At 42.3% G+C, this 19,461-nt stretch overlaps 1 protein-coding gene across 3 annotated transcripts in view; it reads left to right on the forward strand.

The window, feature by feature from the left end:
* Positions 1-19,461, forward strand: part of BNC2 (basonuclin zinc finger protein 2) — a 419,967-nt gene that overhangs the window by 70,410 nt on the left and 330,096 nt on the right. The window contains exon 1 of one of the 3 annotated variants that reach the window (XM_083482226.1): positions 9,140-9,297. The exons of the other annotated variants lie outside the window; for them this stretch is intronic. The gene's annotated coding sequence lies outside the window, so the exon portion shown is untranslated. Of the gene's footprint in view, positions 1-9,139; positions 9,298-19,461 lie in introns of those variants that run through there. 3 annotated transcript variants of the gene reach the window in all.

Consider the following 19,461-nt stretch of genomic DNA (forward strand, 5'->3'; position numbering starts at 1 on the left):
ACCCGGTATTCTATCAGGCACTGGCATGAAAAACATGCGATTACATTAGTTCTTTGTAATTTTTTCAGGAATTGTAAGGACTAAGATTATAACATTTCATATACTGCACTCCAATACATTGTGTGTTGTTGATGGAATGGGTACGGGATGCAGATATGGGTTGCAACTAATTATTAGCCATGAAACTCATAGGATGACCTTGAGCTAGTCACATACCCTCCAATATCCTGGGAAACAAAACCAGGACACTCGTTTTTGGGTTCTGACCTCTCGCAAAAGCATGAGACCCAAACAAAAACAAAAACCGAGCAGCTTCTGTTCTGACACAAACCAGCTGACTCACACCAGAGCACCTGAACACAAAAACCCCAGACATTCTGGGATCCATTCAGAAGTGGGATTGGCCTCTGTGATTCTGAGATGTCCCACTTAAATTGGGACTGTTGAGCAGTGTGCAGTCACTATCTCTCAACCAACTTTATATGACTGGGTAGCCATTAAGATAAAATGGATGACAGACCTGCGTACCCTGCCTTTCCCCCTTTGGTGACATACAGGATGCAAATGTGCTAAATACATTTGCTCTTCCTGATGGTGGAAAATGAATAGTAAGCTTTGTCAGTAGCTTGCAAATGAATGGGGTGTAGACGGAAAAGTACAGCAATGGACAAATGTCTGCAGATGCAGTTTAGAGTGGGACTGACAAGTATAGAACTCTGGGCAGGAGGGCAGGAATCCACTGAGAGAACTTAATTGATGTATATTACTGGCCCAAATTTGTGAGCTCCCAGATCCTGGAGATGCCTCTTTCTTCCTCCTCCCTGACATTGGTGGGTTGTGAGAATGGAAGGGGAAGAGTTCTTCTCAGCCCTGAGATGCAAATCTGAGCTGGAGATTAATTCAGTGGCCTTAATTCTTGCCTTCATTTTGAGTGTTAGTATCTTAAGCTAAGGCATTTCAAACTTTTGTGACACCACTAGAGAGAATAGGTTGTTGGGGTAAAATCTCTCATTTGCAATCTTCAGACGCTCGTTGTCTTTTTCTTTGTTTGCTAAATATTAGTTGTCCCCCTACCCCCCCGGTGAATTTGCATGTACTGAACCAGAATCCTAGTGTGATGAGAAAAGGGGGAAAACTTTTCTGTATCCACTCTCACTGCACCATGCATAGTTTTATGACTCTTAATTGCACCATGCGCTGCCACCCCCCCCCACCCCCAGTGCGTCTAAACTAAAAGCCGTATAGGGAATGTGATTCCACACATGGTAGCATTTTGGTGTAGTTTAAAAGGTGGTTTGACCTAATCCATTTGAATGGAAAAGGACATGAAGTCTGCTCTGACCTCTTGGCAAGAGGGTTAGTCTTGGGCAATAGCCTTTCTTTGAAAGGTACAGTGGTACCTCAGGCTACATACGCTTCAGGTTACATACACTTCAGGTTACAGACTCTGCTAACCCAGAAATAGTGCTTCAGGTTAAGAACTTTGCTTCAGGATGAGAACAGAAATTGTGCTCTGGTGGCGCGGCGGCAGCAGGAGGCCCCATTAGCTAAAGTGGTGCTTCAGGTTAAGAACAATTTCAGGTTAAGAACGGACCTCCAGAACGAATTAAGTACTTACCCCGAGATACCACTGTATTGTATTGTCCCTACAAGTGTGCAACAATTATGGAAGGAACATTTTGTTATGGTAAGTTCTGAGCTACAGCCTTAAAACTATTTTTGTTTGGGTGGGATGCTATTAGACCTGTCACCACTTAATTAATTAACTAATTATTACTATGATGGAGTTGTGGTTTTTTTCCTGGGGGGAAAATGGGAGAACCATCATAGTAAAAAGACATATGTTTTTCCTCTGTTTGGATTCCTAACAACTCTCTTTTTATGCTTCCTACGAAGGTGAAACATACAAGGACCAATGTTTATGGTGCTGATGATTATGGTCAGGGGGGGCCAAGGGCCAGCCCTCTTAGTCTCTTCAAGTGTCCCTATTTACCCCTGATTTGATCCCAGAAGGTCCCTCTTTTCTTTAGGACATCCCTATTTTTGTTGGAGAAATGTTGGAGGGCATGTCCCCATGGCAGTAGTAAAGGTAAAGGTAAAGGGACCCCTGACCATTAGGTCCAGTCGCGGCCGACTCTGGGGTTGCGGTGCTCATCTTGCTTTACTGGCCAAGGGAGTCAGCGTACAGCTTCCGGGTCTTGTGGCCAGCATGACTAAGCCGCTTCTGGCGAACCAGAGCAGCACACAGAAATGCCGTTTACCTTCCTGCCAGAGCAGTACCTATTTATCTACTTGCACTTTGACGTGCTTTCGAACTGCTAGGTTGGCAGGAGCAGGGACCGAGCAACGGGAGCTCACCCCTTCGCGGGGATTTGAACCACCAACCTTCTGATCGGCAAGTCCTAGGCTCTGTGGTTTAACCCACAGCACCATCCGTGTCCCTTATGGCAGTAGTAGGGGTGGTCAAAAGTTGGTGCATCAGAAACAAAAGTTGGTGCACACTACCCCTTCCCTTGCACATACACAGGAACACATGCGCAAAGAAGACACACACCAGACAAGGCCCCTGAGTGGGGCTTAGCCCCTCATGGTTTATATGCACCAGAATTGTCAAATTGGTTTGGCATTTTCATAATAACTAAATGGTTTTTTATTACTTTTGACCTGGCCACACGGTGCAATTGATTTAATACCCTCTAGCTGCTATGCGATGCCCATAATTTATTTGTTTTCTTTAAAGAGAAATTATTGTTACTAATTGGTAGCGAGCGCTCATATTGAACAGCTGCCCCCCATCCCGAATATTGTTGAGCAGCAGAGCACTCCATAGTGGGGGAAGAATTTGGCTAGAAGTAGTTTGAAGTGTCTGTTAAGAAATATCTTCCTGCTACATTATTAAAACTCGCCAGGCAACAAAATGTACATAACACAGAGCAAGCTGGAAAACACAGCTCAAATAGCCCCTTAAAGTAGCATACAGGAAAAACAATTAATGAAAAACCGATGAGATGGTAAGCCTACACGGCAGGCCATGGAGACTATCCTTCCTTTGCCATGTGAACATTACTTGGAATGACTTTTAAGTTCACTAAAGAGAGTGAATATATGCTGGGAGAATCCACAAAACAATTTCCAGCAAGTTAGATTTACACTGCTCAAGATGTATCTTTAGATAGTGGACCTTGTGCGGTGTGGTATTTATTTTTACGAGCAATTTGGTTCTAAGTTATCCTTTCCCCCTTCCTTTTCCAAAACACATTGTGTCTACACAGGAGGACACATTTCCCCTGTATTTCTAGAAATAACTCCCCACTTTCCCCCTCTTGTCTGCAAGGTAGTGGCGTAGCGTGGGTTGTCAGCACCCGGGGCAAGGCAAGTAATTTGCGCCCCCTAACCCGTGGATTTGCGCCCCCTAACCCGTGGATTTGCGCCCCTAACCCTAACCCCCAGATGTTGCGCCCGGTGCGGCCGGCCCCCCCTGCACCCCCCACACTACGCCACTGCTGCAAGGCTAGACATTAAGTCGAGTCCCACCTTTGTTCATTAAGAGTTGTGTGGTAGGGAACCTCTTGTGTGATGCCACTCTGTCCGAAACAGGGCTCAGTCGGCCACTGCATGACAAGGAATGAGACCAGCTCCAGCCTCTGAGCTGTTCCCCTGCCACACAGCTGTTAAAAGTAATGGCATTCCTTCCTCTCCAAGGACTGGCAAATCTCTTGACAAAGAACAAGTGAGAAACACACACAAGAACACACAGAGTTACTTTGTGCAGTGATACAATTCAGGGAAACAACTGTTTTTTACTACAGTGGTACCTCCGGTTACAGACGCTTCAGGTTACAGACGCTTCAGGTTACCGACTCCGCTAACCCAGAAATAGTATCTCGGGTTAAGAACTTTGCTTCAGGATGAGAACAGAAATCGTGCGGCAGCAGCGGGAGGCCCTATTAGCTAAAGTGGTGCTTCAGGTTAAGAACAGTTTCAGGTTAAGAACGGACCTCCAGAACGAATTAACATCTTAACCCGAGGCACCACTGTATTGGTATGTTGCGATGTTTAGCTGGTGATACATCACAATGTTGAAAACCAGATATCACCCAGCCCTAAAAGCTGATACCCAATAGTGTAAAAGGCACAGGTAACTTGCAAAGGATCCTCTTATTTCAACTTCCTCTACCTTTTTAGAGCTGCTGAAAATCACTTTTGCACTTTTATTTCTCTCAGGATGCCACCTATAAGTTTCACAGGACTTGACAGTGGTCCTTCCTGCAGTATGAAAAGGAAAGAAACCTCAGCTCTTCATTTGTCTTTTATGTGGGTTGGATTTGGGGCATGGAACTAGATTTCTGCAATAGTCATAATTAAAGTTGGCAGTTCTTTTGGTCACTCAAGGAACTTATCAAATATGCCTCAAAGTCTGAAAGAGAGAGAGCAAGAGAGCGTGCGCATGCGGCTTTGAGCTCAGGTGTGTTAAAAGTCTCAAAAGTCTCTTTAACTTGATGCCTGTGATACCTAAAGCAGTAGGACGGCTCTCCTTTTCGGTAGCTGGGCAGACTTCATTTAGACACTTATTGTACTAGTAGTTCAGGAACCCTTAGCTCAAAAATCGCCTTACTGTAACCCCTTGATGCAGACCCCCATCTCCAGTTCAGGTGCAACAAGTTCTCTGCTCCCCAGAGCATATCATAAATTTCACGATATAACAGAAGCTTTTGCAGAAGGCTCAGGAACGCTAGATGTTTCACCTTCAAAGCTTCTCACGAATAAAAGGGTGTCGCCATCCCAGCCTTGTCTTAGTGCATGTTAAAAGAGAGAATCGTAGGTTGAATCATAGAACTGTAGAGGTCAAGATGCTTTCTGCCATAAACAACAAGCATGCAAACTGTGACAGAGAAAAAGCCAAAGCAAAGAAGCTGTACCTGAAGAAGAACAGACCTAGACAGAAAGGTGCTTTTTACAATCCAAATAACAAGTTCGACCCTAACATCTTCACCACCTCAAACAGAAATGTTGCTTGTGGAGCTGAGGAAATTAATCAGCCAATAGTCTGATTTGGTGGTACGTTGTTACTCATGTTCAGAAACGCTGAACTTTTAAAACATATTTCAGGAACTTTTGGAAGTAATGCATCTCATAATGCTATGCAAGATACCTGAGTTCTATATTCCAGTTTTAAATCAACGCTATTGAAATTTAGAAATATTTTTTCCCCTAGTACCAAATGTTAACCGTAGTGCTTCACTTTCCATTTCCAAAATATTTTTCTAGGACTAACCTCACCCGTAGACACCAGCTGCCATGTGCCAATTCAGCAATGAATAGCATCCATAAATGTCACTTAACTTGCCGATTAAACCAGATTTATTGCTATTTTGCATTGTTGAAACAGCACAAAGCAGCTGGAGTATGCTGGATTTTTTGGCATGTCACATTTGTATGGTTCCACTGCCAGGATGCCTCTTGATTGTCACCTTTTGCTCTGCAGCATTTGACACTGAGTTCTGGTTACGGAGGAACCTTAGAGAGGAAATCCTTGACGGTAAGATAAATTTTGTCAGTGGAACCAATTAACGAGAAGGGTAACAAGCTGTCCCTCGCTGGAGGGCTTCAGTCAGCATAGCCATCCCTTGGAGTTGCTCTACCACTGGAGTTCCCACACTAAGCAGGTGTTTTGACTTTTTATATGGTGACCTTCAACTCAATGATTCAAATAATGCAACTCCTGTTATGCTATCTAGGTTCATTTATGTCAGCGCCCTGTAGAATGCATGCACACATTTTCAGACTTCCCTTCCACTCACAATTCTTCCAGGTTTAAGATTTCAGGGATATCTCTGGGACATGTAGCTTGGCTTACCTGCACAAGTGATCTGAGGCTATTTGCTCACCGAAAAACCAAACACACACTGAAAAGTGGACACAGAGTGTACGCAATGCAGTTGATTTCGCCTACAAAGAAGTGATGCTCAAGTAGGGAAGGAATGGGAGTAGTGGTTCAGATATCTGACTTACCAGCCTTGCTCGAGCAGCTGGACGACTCTAACAAGTGAAATAGGTAACCCCAACAAAATGGTGCAAATTGGGCTCATATATCAAGGAAACGCACATGGACAAAGTCTGTACGCACAAGTGCATATCAGCCAAATAACATGTCCACCTTTCTATAAATGTAGAGATACATATTTACATACAGATGCATGCACACATTCAAATTCTCCCTATGCACTTGCTGTGATCCCAATAATTACCCCCCTCCCAGTTGATGCCATTTGAATTTTTAAAAAATGCATTTGAACATCACTTCTAGTTTGGCCCCAAAACTGTGTCTTGCCTATGGCTACCTATCAAATTTGTGACTGAAGTGAGAATTGGAACTTGCACAACTTGGTTTCATGTGCAGAGAACCATTGGCCTGCTTAACAATAATTCTGTGAACTCCTAACAGCCTCCAATTGACTTGTGTAGATTTTGAGTAAGCTCATGGGAGTCCATGTGTTTGGTAAATGGAAGGCTGGATTACTGCAGTGCACTCTATGTGGGGCAGCCCTTGGGCCTGTTCCAAAAGGTCCTGCCTGTGCAGAATGCAGCAGCCAAGCTGCTGATGGGAGTATCTGGCTGGCAGCACGTAACATTGTTGTTAAAACATCTACACTGGCTTCTCATGTAGACAAAAACATAGTATGTAGTATATATCATTAAATGGATAGTATGTGGCTCTAAGTTAATAAATGAAACGTTGATATTCTCGGTTTGATGCTAGAGTAAACATGCCGTACAAGAATTCAGAGTTTGAGAGCTTGATTGGGTTGGTTGTACGACTACTTTGTGGGAAAGGAGGAGGTTTGAAAATTATGTTTGTTTTGGAGTCAATTTGTATGGTAAGTTAAGTATGAGATTTATGGTGTGCAGTGTGCAGAATGTTTTATTTACTCTTCCAAAGATTATGGTTACATGCAACATCTGAATTTGATATTTTGAAACCAAGTTCAGGAAATATAGCATAACTGAATACAAACCATCCCCCCTTAATTGCACCTTATATTGGCTTATTTGTTACTTCTATAATTAAGCCATTACAGTATGCCTTACTTGTATCACTGGCTGGCATTGCTCTTCCTAACTTCCTCCATGTAGAACTCATAGAACGTGCACATGCAAATGTATTTCTTGGTATTACTAAGTCCTTTCCACTTTTACCCTTCCTCATCTAGCAATTCACACTATGCACTCTTCCAATAGATCCCTGTGTGCAGTATACCCTTGCTCTGGATGAGAATAATGGCTGCAAGGGATTCAGAAGCCTGCTCATTTTAAATCACAGCAGATATTTTCTGGATCCACTTGTCTATCCTTCTGCAACTCATTTTTGGGTCCCCAGTGAATAATATTTAGCATGTATTTAGTATTAATGTATTTTTCATGTACAGTATTTAGTAACTTTGCATGGGAGAAGGTGGGTTTTTAATGAGAAAAAAAAGTTCAGTTTCCCTCCCCAAGCCTTGCAGGGTTTACCAAAATATCTCGTGCGGTTATAGCATTCATTTGTGGTACAAAGAAAAGACAAACACTGCAAGAGAAACTAAAAATAGCAGTTGTGATCTTATTGCATAATTCTTCAAAATATTATCGATTTCAGGCTTTTAAATAAATTATTATTTATTTATTTTTGCAAATTTGGAAATGGATGTGTGATGCAAACTATGCCCAATTCACTGCTTAATATCCTAATAGTGAAGAATTTCGTTGAGTGTGAAAATGCTGTACAAGTTAGCATGTGCCTAATCAAGAAATGTACACTGCCCTGTAAATCAGCCTGTACCAACTGGAGTTTATGGTAATAATGCAATGTTCTTGTTTTGCTGTGCATATATGTTCAGGAATTTTTTTTTGTTGGTACTGCATACTATCTTGCAAAGTATGCAAGTGTGCATTTGTAAATGTACAGTAAAACCTGTCTTAAGTGATGACCCAAGGGCCTAGTTGTGGTAGTCTTTTTAATTAAAGGTCAAACAAAATTATGCTGGGAACCTTAGGGAAACTTTAAAGTGATTTCTTAAGACAGGGGCTGCCTATTAGATTTTGTTCGTTGTATAAATCTGAGTACTTGGTTTGTGAATCCCATCCTGCCAAGAGTGTGATTCCTCACTCATTTTTATTGTTCAACTGGAAATGGCAGAACATCTGTGGACTGTTGAGGTTTGAGTCATAATACCAATGAAAGCATGTTTTTCGTGAAACAAGTAATGAGGATATAATTAGGCCAGGTTTAATTCTTTTTTTCACTTTGCTGTTCCATCAGAAATACTGCTTTCGACTAGATGAAGCACTCCGCAAAACTGTTTTGACAGAATTTAAAATTGTTTTGTTGTTGAAATGTCTCAAAATGAGGGAATGGTTGACATTTTGGAATGTTGACGCTCCAGATTCACAGCAACAGCTCTGCTTGTGAACTGCTGAGTAGGGATTGGGCACAAGGCATGAGGCCGAGGAAGGGATTTTGAAAGGGAACTCTTCTGATTCACGACAGATCCCTAAACGTTTCCAGTGATTACAAATATGCTTTGCAGTAAAGAAAAGGAACCAAGTTTTTGGCGATTACTCGACCCTTTACCTTGCAAAATATGAAATTCTTCCAGGATTAAAAGAAGAAGAATGCATTTGTGGCAATGCTTGCAAACATGTCCTGGCAAAACATTGTTTTATGAGCTTGAAAGTGTGGCAGGTTTCCCTTAGTGGCATAGCGTAGAAGTATTGATGTGACCGCTACTCCATGAGAAAATGGAAAGGGCTGAGAGCAATTAACTAACCTTGCTGCAGAGCTAATTCCTATCAGTTTGGCCTTTACTGTAGAACAGTTACGCAGGAGTTTTCATTGTAAACTGATTGCTTATTATGCTGTTCCTTGCACCTGGATCCTTTAACATTCCTCATAGCTCAGAAAACAGTACTGCCTCCTTTATTATGGGATTGGGAAGCCGTTTGCTCAAGTTATCTTCGTGGTTTGGGAGCTGCTGCAGTGCTGTTGCTTTAAAGTAGCACCATGAGCATGACGTTCTGGGCTTCAGAGCAACACCCACAGGCCTCAGTCATGTGGGATCAACCTATCTTGCAGCTTTTCGCAGTGTGGGCTCTGCCCACGTGGCTTGGAGCTTCTGTCGTTTATCTTTGCAGCATGGGAAGGAGTTGATGTGCTGTAATTTTCATGCCTTGAAGGGAAACCTAACTGGAATTAGGAGAAACATGCTACTTCTATTGCAGAAGCCTTCCAGGAAAGAATGAGGCAACTGGTTGTGATAGGTGAGTTGTGTGTGGAAGAGCAAGAGGGTTGGGAGAATAGTGTATATCATGGGTAGGCAAACTAAGGCCCGGGGGCCGGATTCGGCCCAATCGCCTTCTAAATCTGGCCTGCAGATGGTCCTGGAATCAGCGTGTTTTTACATGAGTAGAATGTATCCTTTTATTTAAAATGCATCTCTGGGTTATTTGTGGGGCATAGGAATTTGTTCATATTTCCCCAAAAAATATAGTCCGGCCCCCCACAAGGGCTGTGGTACAGTAGATCGGTCCCCTGCTGAAAAAGTTTGCTGACCCCTGGTGTATATAGTGTGTTTACCGACAGAGGAGAAAACGTTATATATGTGTAGGAAAATACATAGTATAAGTCCCATATCTTTTTATTCTGAAACTGCTGAATGCATGGATTGTTGGATAGTGAGCTGGTTAATGCCTGCCCTGAGTTTACATGCTTGACTTTCTAGGCAGGCTTTTGCTATGCAAATTTCCAACAATAATTTGCACAAACTCATGGGTTTTGAGGTTGCACTTGTATGCGCCTGCGCCTGCCAGAGAGTTTTCCACATGCCGTTTTAGGAGTGATCTGTGAGCACACAGCACATGCTAAATGTATTTTAGCTTGTACAATGCTTTTACAAATTGGCAAAAGCCAAGCACCTGTGTATTTCTGTGTGTTTCCTCCCGGTCACCTCTGCATACCTATGCACGCACCACATTAAAAGGCAACATATAAACATAATGGATAATAACAAGTGATACATTAGGATATTCTGTGAATACGAGTTCAGTCTTAAGTACTAAAAAAGATCATGGAGCTGATTCTTCACTGCTCAAGTGATTTAGCATATTTACGCAGATCTAATGTGCCATCATATCTAATGCGCACCCTAATTTTTATGATGTAATTTGGCCAAAAAAGTGTGCATTACCTTCGAGGAAATATGGTATCTTCAGAACTCTTACATGGTTAACCCATTTGAGTGTTACTTGGTCATGTTTGTGCACCCATGGAATCGCTTCAGAGAGCCGGAGCTTACGTTCCCAATATTACATAGGAATTGACCCATGGCACAAACTTTTCCAACCACAATGACTAATTTATTTGTAAATGCTTGAGTGGCTGTAATCCCATGCATGCTTCACTTCCATTGAACTCAATGGAACTTTCTTCTAGGTAGACACGTCTAGGATTTTTTTATTATTATATATTTCTTTTGCTGTAAGTATGTTAATAAGAGCAGGTTGCCCAAGACTTTTGTATTTCTTCTCTCAAATAATGTAGTGCTATGTGTATATTTCTTCACAGCTGAAGTCCATTTCCATACATTCCATATCACCAGAATATCTATACGGTTCAGTGAAAGGAAGAAAATGTTTGTAATACTCATTTTCACAAATCTGAATAGTTTTCTGGTTAAAAATGCACCCGTTTTATGACTTTTAGATGCAAGAGAACCAGGTGGGGATCTGGGGTGTGATTGAAACCTACTTCTCTCTTGAGGTCCTGGGATTTCTGCTAAGTATTGAGGTGATAGTTCATGGGTAGGCAAACTAAGGCCCGGGGGCCAGATCCGGCCCAATCGCCTTCTCAGTCTGGCCCACAGACGGTACGGGAATCAGTGTGTTTTTACATGAGTAGAATGTGTCCTTTTATTTAAAATGCATCTCTGGGTTATTTGTGGGGCATAGGAATTCGTTCACCCCCCAAAAAATATAATTCAGCCCCACACAAGGTCTGAGAGACAGTGGACTGGCCCCCCTCTTGGAAAAGTTTGCTACCAAGTTATTAGAAAGCATGCAGTCATCTGTGGGTTTTTTGTGGATGGAAATCTATTATTCTTTCACTGCTGTCAGCAGTGAGAAGCCCAGTACACATTCTTTTGGAATAAATCTTACATTATGTTTTATTTTGTTTATTCACGGCAAAGTTTTTGCTCCTTGATGGCATGACACACATTGTCCCTTTCTGCTGTCAGCAATTAAGAGAAGGCCTTGGCTGATTTTTATTTTTTTTAAAGCCTTGTGACATAGAGAACATTTGCCTGAAACGTTCCCATGTGAGCCTCGATCTTGGCTAAACTCTGAAAGGGAGGGGGGAGAGTGAATAAGGCTTTTGTTGAAGAGTGACAGGCAGGCAGCGCCGGCTAAGTTTAACTTAAATCCTTTCGTTGATATTGGAAAGTCATAAGCCTGCAGATGACATTGCCACATTCAATGCACTGTGTGATCTGGGACTTTGTTGCTTGCATGACTGTGTGGGTATGTGTATAGTGTAAACATTTTATGAACTGCAGTTTCTGATCCATCGGTCTGTCTGGGCAAGAATGTCCCTTGATACTAAAAAGAACAGCAATCAGGACAGAATTGGTCAATGCGGCATGTCTAATGGTGGGAAGATATTTGAAGGACTCACTATAGACACAATAGACTCTCTAAATAGCCTCTTTGCACCCTGAGTCTTATTGCAAACAGGTTCATTAAGGAGAGACATTCTGACACACAGCATCACAGTAATGAAAGTAGCTCTGTTTTTCTAATATTGTATCTTGCCACTTCAGTTATGCTGCCAGTACAAGATTTCCCTTGTGTTGCTGTATATTTCTCCAGAAAAAGAATCAGTCTTCATAGAATATACAATTATTTTGTACGGGAATATATAACTCACACCTAAGATACAGCCTTTCCCTGTTTATGTGCACTAGTGCAAAAATAATTGGCAGGCCCATCTTCCAGACTAAAAGACCAACAGCAGCAGCAAGAACAAAAAAAAGCCCACCTTCTATTGGAAAGATTTTAAAACAAATTGGAAGATAACATTGAAAAATAAATGTTGTCACAGTAAACTCTTCTGATGCCCTATATAGCTATGGTATATCCTAAAGAAAATATTTCCACCTTCTATATCGTCTTCTACATTATAGGTAACCAGACTATGAGCTGTTGAGTTAATAATCGACTGTGTTAGATCCAAACAGCTCAGGGTGTAAGTAGAAAGTGTTTCTGCTCTCAGGAGAGAGGTTGCTGATTTCCCTTGCCTCCTTGAGTGCTTCAAGGCATGTTTAAATCCCACTTTGGAAGGTTCCGGGCCCTTCAAGAACAGATTTTCATGGAGAGAGAGGGGGGGCTGCAGTAGGAAGTGGTGGGGTGGGAACAGGAACCGAGACAAGATTAGGTGCCCTGCATTAATTTGGCCTTCGAACCCCAGACGGTGATTGTTTTTATCGGAAAGGGGAAGGGGAGATAAAATTTTGGCAATGCAATGGGCTTGAATGAGAACGACTACGCATATAGTTCAAATAATTTACTTGTCCTGTTGAAGTTGGGTGTCATCTCTGAAATGGGTTGGTAGTTAATTTCCTGTGCATTCCAATTCCACCCCCCACCCCCTGGAAGGAAAACAGCAGCAGCAGCAATAATTTGTAGGGGCATAAGTTTAGATGCAGGGATGCGGGTGGTGCTGTGGGTTAAACCACAGAGCCTAGGACTTACCGATCAGAAGGTCGGCAGTTCGAATCCCCGCGACGGGGTGAGCTCCCGTTGCTCAGTCCCTGCTCCTGCCAACCTAGCAGTTCGAAAGCACCTCAAAGTGCAAGTAGATAAATAGGTACTGCTCTGGCGGGAAGGTAAACGGCGTTTCCGTGCGCTGCTCTGGTTCGCCAGAAGCGGCTTAGTCATGCTGGCCACATGACTGTAAACTGTACGCCGGCTCCCTCGGCCAATAAAGCGAGATGAGCGCCACAACCCCAGAGTTGGTCACAACTGGACCTGATAGTCAGGGGTCCCTTTACCTTTTTTAAGCTTAGATACAATTTGAATGACTGATTTTATTTCAAAATATTTATCCCACCTTCCTGTACATGAGTTTGCTTGAGGTGGCCTAGAAGATCAAAACGATTAAAAAACTAGAATCAACTCAAACTCCAATCCTGAATGTGCAAATTAATCAGTAGCAGCAATGAAAACTAAAGCATTTAAAGCCATTCATTTGCTCTGTATCACATTGTTAAGAAGAACAAGAACAAACCTTCAAGAGGTTAAGAATGCTGTACTATGCATCTTTCCTTGGAAGGTAGCCCCATTGGTATCAATGAAGCTTACATCCTTGGAAGTATGCTTGTGATTGTTGCCTAAAATGTATGTTTTGCCTCTTTGTGTATAGAAACACTGCCATAATATTATTTCATTATATGCTTCTTGGTAATCCTGCAGTGGTTCTGTTTTCTCTCTTTTGGCCACCCTCCAAGTGCTATTTTCATCTATTTTGTGTTTTAAAGTGAATTAACTTTTAGACAATGCAGAATAATAATCTTGATTCTCTCTAGTCTGCACTCTCTTGTTTTCCATTTCTTGGTCTGATAACTTTCCCATTTTCCGCAGGAGTTCTGAAAAAGAATATTTCATATTTAAGGCTGCAGCCCTCGGTAGGTTTGCATGGAGCTAAGTTCAGTTGAAATTAGTTAGATTTAGTGCATTTAAATGGGCTGGATTTAATAACCAACCCTCTCAATCCCCTATCCCCAGTCCAGTGCTTTGCAACCAGTCATCCCATGAAACAGATCAGTGTGGAAATGCTATATTAAACTGCTTAAAAAAAAATATTTGGACCTGGCCAATATGGCTAACTATTGCCCAGTCCATTATTGGGCAAGGCGATTGAGTGAGTGGTTGCTGAACAACTCCAAGCACGCCTGGAGGATGCATACCACGTGGATCCCTTCCAATCAGGATTCAGGCCTTTTCATGGGACTGAAATTGCCTTGGTCGCGCAGGTTGATGATCTCCGGCAGGCCAGGAACCAAGGTAAAAGCTGTTTCCTAGTCCTGCTGGATCTCTCAGCGGCATTTGACCCATTGATCATGACATCCTTCTGGACTGTCAAGAGGGTTTGGGGGCTGGGGCACTGTAAGGCAATGGTTCTGCTTCTTCCTCCTGGGTCGTGTCCAGAAAGTGGTGTTGGGGGATCCATGTTCAGACCCCTGGGCTCTCACTTGTGGGGTGCCTGAGGGCTCCATCCTCTCCCTTATGCTTTTTAACATCTATATGAAGCTGCTGGGAGAGATCATCAGGGGTTTGGGCTGGGCATTCACTAATATACGGACGATGCCCAGCTCTACCTCTCCTTCAAATCTGAACCAGTGAAGACGGTGAAGGTCCTGTGTGAGTATCTGGAGGCATTTGGAGGATGGATGGTGACTAGCAGATTGAGGCTGAATCCTGACAAGACAAAAGTACTGGTTTTTTGGGGGGGTAGGGGGCGAGCAGGTGGGCGGGAGACTCCCTGGTGCTGAATGGGGTTACTGTGCCCCTGAGTGATTTGCATTGGCTTTTAAATGACCAAATTAGACAGTGCAAAGAATAAGATGCACAGCAGAGTAAAATAAAATGAGGGAGACATGGTTTTGTTTGGCACACCAGTGCTTTATTTTCTTCCTAATGTGGAACTTGATGATAAAGAAAAGCTGCCTGCGCAGACAAGATTTGTGAGGGTAACCAGACAGGCCTCAGATGCTCCACACCTTGTCTTCATCAGTGCTGATCTAGAATTGCCGCCTCTTTTTCTTCAAACACTGCAATTTAGTTCGGTGAAATTTCAAAAGTCATAATTTTTGATTTTGCAAAACGATATGCTTCTTCCTGGGGAGCCATCTCTTACACCTGTCATGTTCTAAAGGCAGGTGAAAAAGAAGAATTGGGGGGCGGGAATGTTTGTTGATGGCTGCTGCGGATTAAAATACACAGCAAGCAGGAGCGTGGAAACGCCTTGTGGCGTTTGGTCGGGTTTAGCAGAAGTTCCTCTCTTTATGTCTGAGGTCATTTAATTGCAGTGTTGGTGGTAATCTCAGAGGGTTATTTCCTGGTATCTGTTTACTTTTGCCTCTGCTCATGGGATGGTGCTTTCATAGATTTTAAAGTAGTGGGGGGGGGGGAGAGGCATTTGAATTCACTGCAACGGATGCTTCAAAGTGCCAAATTCATTTGTTTAGTGGAGTATTTGGATGAGGGAGCTGTTCTTAAGTAGCACCAAAGATGCAGGTGGGAGGTGTTTGCTTGCTTGCTTGTTCGCTACCCTTCAACTACATTTGCCTCACTCGAAAGGGAAGCAGCTGGGGGAATGGAGTTGCACCCCATATTTTCTTGCTCTTCATCTGCTTTAAGCTACACTTTCCCTCTGCTACTTTTGCAAGTGTTTGATCCAACCCATACATACATAGAGATGTCCTTGAGCTACAGTTTCCTCCCCAAGTTTAACAAAAACAGAGCTGTTCCCTAATATATTTGAGAAATAGTCCTCCCTTGTTGTAGTTAAATCTTTGTATACCTTTTACAGGCTTCTTCAGTTTTGGGTGACATCATCACCATCCTTTGTAACCTTTGTGGCTTCTAAGAATTGGACCACCTGAGTTTCACATGGTTTGGTGGATTTTTTTTTTTTTTTTAAGGGTAGCTTTATCATCGCAGTATTGATTCTGGAGAAACTCTTTGCAGCTGCTGCCAATTGGGTCCTCTTCCAGCTGAAATATAGGCTGGGAAAGACAATAGGGAGTGCTCCACATTTGTTGCATGTATCTTAGTTTTTTGTTACTTTGAAGTCTCCTGATACCCCACACAGATTTGTCTGGGGAGGCCAATTTTTCGTGCAATTTATTCCTTATTTGTCCTGCACAAAAAACCTATGCCCAGTTTGTATTGTTTAAATTAAGCTGACAAAATTAAAATCCATATGGTAGAACCAACAACATGTGACAGCCTCTCAGATATTTGAAGATGGCTGTCCCCTCTTTTCCAGGCTAAACATATCCAGCTCCTTCAACTTCTCTTCAACCAATGTGCAGTTATATAGCATTCCTTGTACAGTGAGTAAACCCTAATATTACACCAGGCAAATCGGACTGCCACACTTCAGATATTTGTTAATAAGTTCATTTGAAATAATTAAAACCCAAACATCCATAGGCATTTCTACATTTAGGCACCCAGAGCTGGTGATATGCGGCGGCTACGAGACCCAGTGTGGTGTGGTTATTAGAGTGTTAGGTCAGGATTAGGGAGACCCAGCATAAAGTCTCCCCTTGGCCATGAAGACTCACTAGGCGACCTTGGTCACTGCCATGCCTACGTCACAGCATATGTGTGAGGACAAGCAAGGAGAACTGTTTTTGTGACTATGAGCTCCTTGAAGGAAGGGTAGGTTACAGATGTAATAAATAATATACATGTAGTGATGAATAAATAAATAAGGCGTGGATTCAGCTTTGCATTGGGGATGTCAGTTCTTCGCTCCATTATGAATTTACTAGGTGGCATTAAACAAGCCACTATTCTCTCAGTCTCAACTTTCATAAGTTAATATTATAATTATTTATTTATTAATACTAACCATTTATTGATCGTAATCATTAATTGAACTCTTGCCCCAACTTTCAACTCCAACAGGACTGATCAACGTTGCTCGCAATGTCTTTAAACCCATACAATCAGATGTTCTAAAATAATACAGTGGTACCTCGGGTTACATACGCTTCATGTTACAGACTCCGCTAACCCAGAAATAGTGTTTCAGGTTAAGAACTTTGCTTCAGGATGAGAACAGACATTGGGCTCCGGCGGTGCGGCAGCAGTGGGAGGCCCCATTAGCTAAAATGGTGCTTCAGGTTAAGAACAGTTTCAGGTTAAGTACAGACCTCCAGAACGAATTAAGTACTTAACCCGAGGTACCACTGTATTGGTTAAGTAATGAGTGTTAATACTACTAGTCTGCCTTAAATAATTTATTTGAAATATGTGTTTCACACCAAAAGCTTACAGTGAGCCACCTTGGGGAGTGCATTTGGTGCAGAAGGTGGGGCAAAACATTTTTGAGTAAATAAATCTAGTAGCCCTGGGAAATCCATTCTAGATTTCTCTCTTTCTCTGCTGCCACCTGCCTATGAGACCCCTTGGGCCAGGGACACAGGATTATCTCATCTTTAGAGTTGCTTCCTTGACAGTAGGGAAATAGCCTGCTGAATTTGAAGCCCCCTCCTCTCTCCGGTCCTTCAACAACTAGTATAGCAAACCAAGCCACATGGTATGGTAACCAGCTCTTGAGTGTGTTCAGAAACCAGAAGTCTGATTAAGAAGTTTATTCGAAAGGAGTCTTATGTAAGAAGGAAGAGGGGAGAAATGGCAAGTGGGAAGCTTCGAATGAAATAAAGCACTATATTGGTCTAACCAATCCTGCTCTTAATCCAAACTTAACATTGCAGAACATACTCTCCATGGTCCCCTCTGGCAGTGGAAGCTTCAGCCATCAGTTGCAGGTTCAAGAGGGACAAAGGACTGTTTTGCAACAGTCAACTTTTAAAGGTTTCTGGCTACCCAGGTTGGACTTCATCAACAGCTGGTGGTATTCTGCCAATCACAGGCCAGGTCATGTTCCGTAGGTAGAGAAGGCAGGTGCCTTTTGGAAGTTTGGAGATGTCTATCTCAGTGTTAAACATCACTGGATTTCCCACGGTTGCTGCCAGATTGAACCTAACCTGTGTTCGTGTGTTTGGGAACTTGGGGAAAGAATGTGCCTGGCCTCTCTCAGAGGAAACTGAGGCTGAGAGATCAGAGCTCATCTTCACAGATATCACCCTTCATATTTGCTTTCAAATGTCCCATTGGTTCACCTATATGACACTTACAACCACCCTGGAAGTCAATATTATCCCCCATACTGCAGCTGGGGAGGACTGAGAGAATGAGAACGGCTTCCCTAAGACTAGGCATGGCCAAACTTGGCCCTACAGCTGTTTTGGGACTACATCATCCCTAGCTAACAGGACCAGTGGACAGGGATGATGGGAATTGTAGTCCCAAAACAGTTGAAGGGCCAAGTTTGGCCATGCCTGCCTAAGACCATTTAGTGAATTCCTGGCAGAAACGAGATCTGAATTGGGGACATCCTGATTTGTAGCTCCGTATCTTTGTCGCTACGCCATACCAGCTCTCAAAAACAACCCTTAAAATAACAAAATTAATGAAAACACAACAACAAGCAGTTAACCAGAAAAGCAAATGATATTTGGGGAATGCACTAGATATATTATTGCCTGTGCTTCTATTTTTTGCTGCTGCTCTTTTTATGGTTTGCAAGGAGGACTTGCATACACTCTCGCGTGTTTATCTTCACACCGTGTTGCCCTTAGAATTCCAGTTTTGTCTTCTTTTTCGAAACGGAACTGTTTGCTGTGTACTTGTGCTAGAGAAGCAGAAGGCTTGTCCGGCTACCATTTTCAGGTTATCATTTTAGTTTGTAGAAAATGTGCTAAGGCCTCCCTGGCAGGTGCATGAGCCCCCATGCTCAGTACTTCAGAATGGGGTACTTAAGGGAAGTTGAAAGAAATTAACCTCAATTAAAGGGAATATTGATGGATGGTTACGGAGATAAATATGATGTATTGCCCAGGAAAATAAAAACACACATTAAAATAACATTAAAGTTGTGACAAAACATGCTTAAAGGTAGAAAATTTTGAGGAAAGGGGAGCCTTTTAAAAATAACTTTGACATCTCTCTCTTTAAATAAATAAATAAATGTAAACCTAGCTCTAATGAAGTGTGGTATAGAATTAGTTACAACCTAGTGTCAATATATTCGGATTTTATCCCTTGGGCATCTTTTGATTTTGATGTATGGTTTGAGCTACTCAGCATCCATTAAGCACGTTGAGGTGAGAAAATAAGTTCTTCAGCTGTGAATTCATCTTAATTTCCTTTTGTTCATTGTGCTTCTTTCAAAGACATTAGGAATAATTCACAGAGAACTTGTGTGAAAGTCCAGTTGAGTGGAATAGCAGCCGCACATGTATGCTTTCTTCTGCTGGATAAAACATGCAGGTTCTTAGTGGGTTGTGAATAATATTATAAAAGGCTCTTCTGAACCTTAATATGCATATGTAAATCATCTGAAAGTATATCCCAAGAGAGAGTAATCACATTGCTTATGAATATATATATCATACTGATACGATTCTTCTATCAACTTAAATGAAATCCATTAATTCCATAGGCGGTGACTGGGTGAATTCTAGCTGCTGAAACTGGCCAGAGAACATTTTGTCCATTGGCTTGTGCTCATAGGCTTAATTGTAAACTGCCTTAGGTGCTTTGGCAGAAAAGTGGCACATAAATAAAATCTAT

This window comes from Podarcis liolepis (assembly GCF_965112155.1).
Source record: "Podarcis liolepis genome assembly, chromosome: 17".
Taxonomy (NCBI): Eukaryota; Metazoa; Chordata; class Lepidosauria; order Squamata; family Lacertidae; genus Podarcis; species Podarcis liolepis.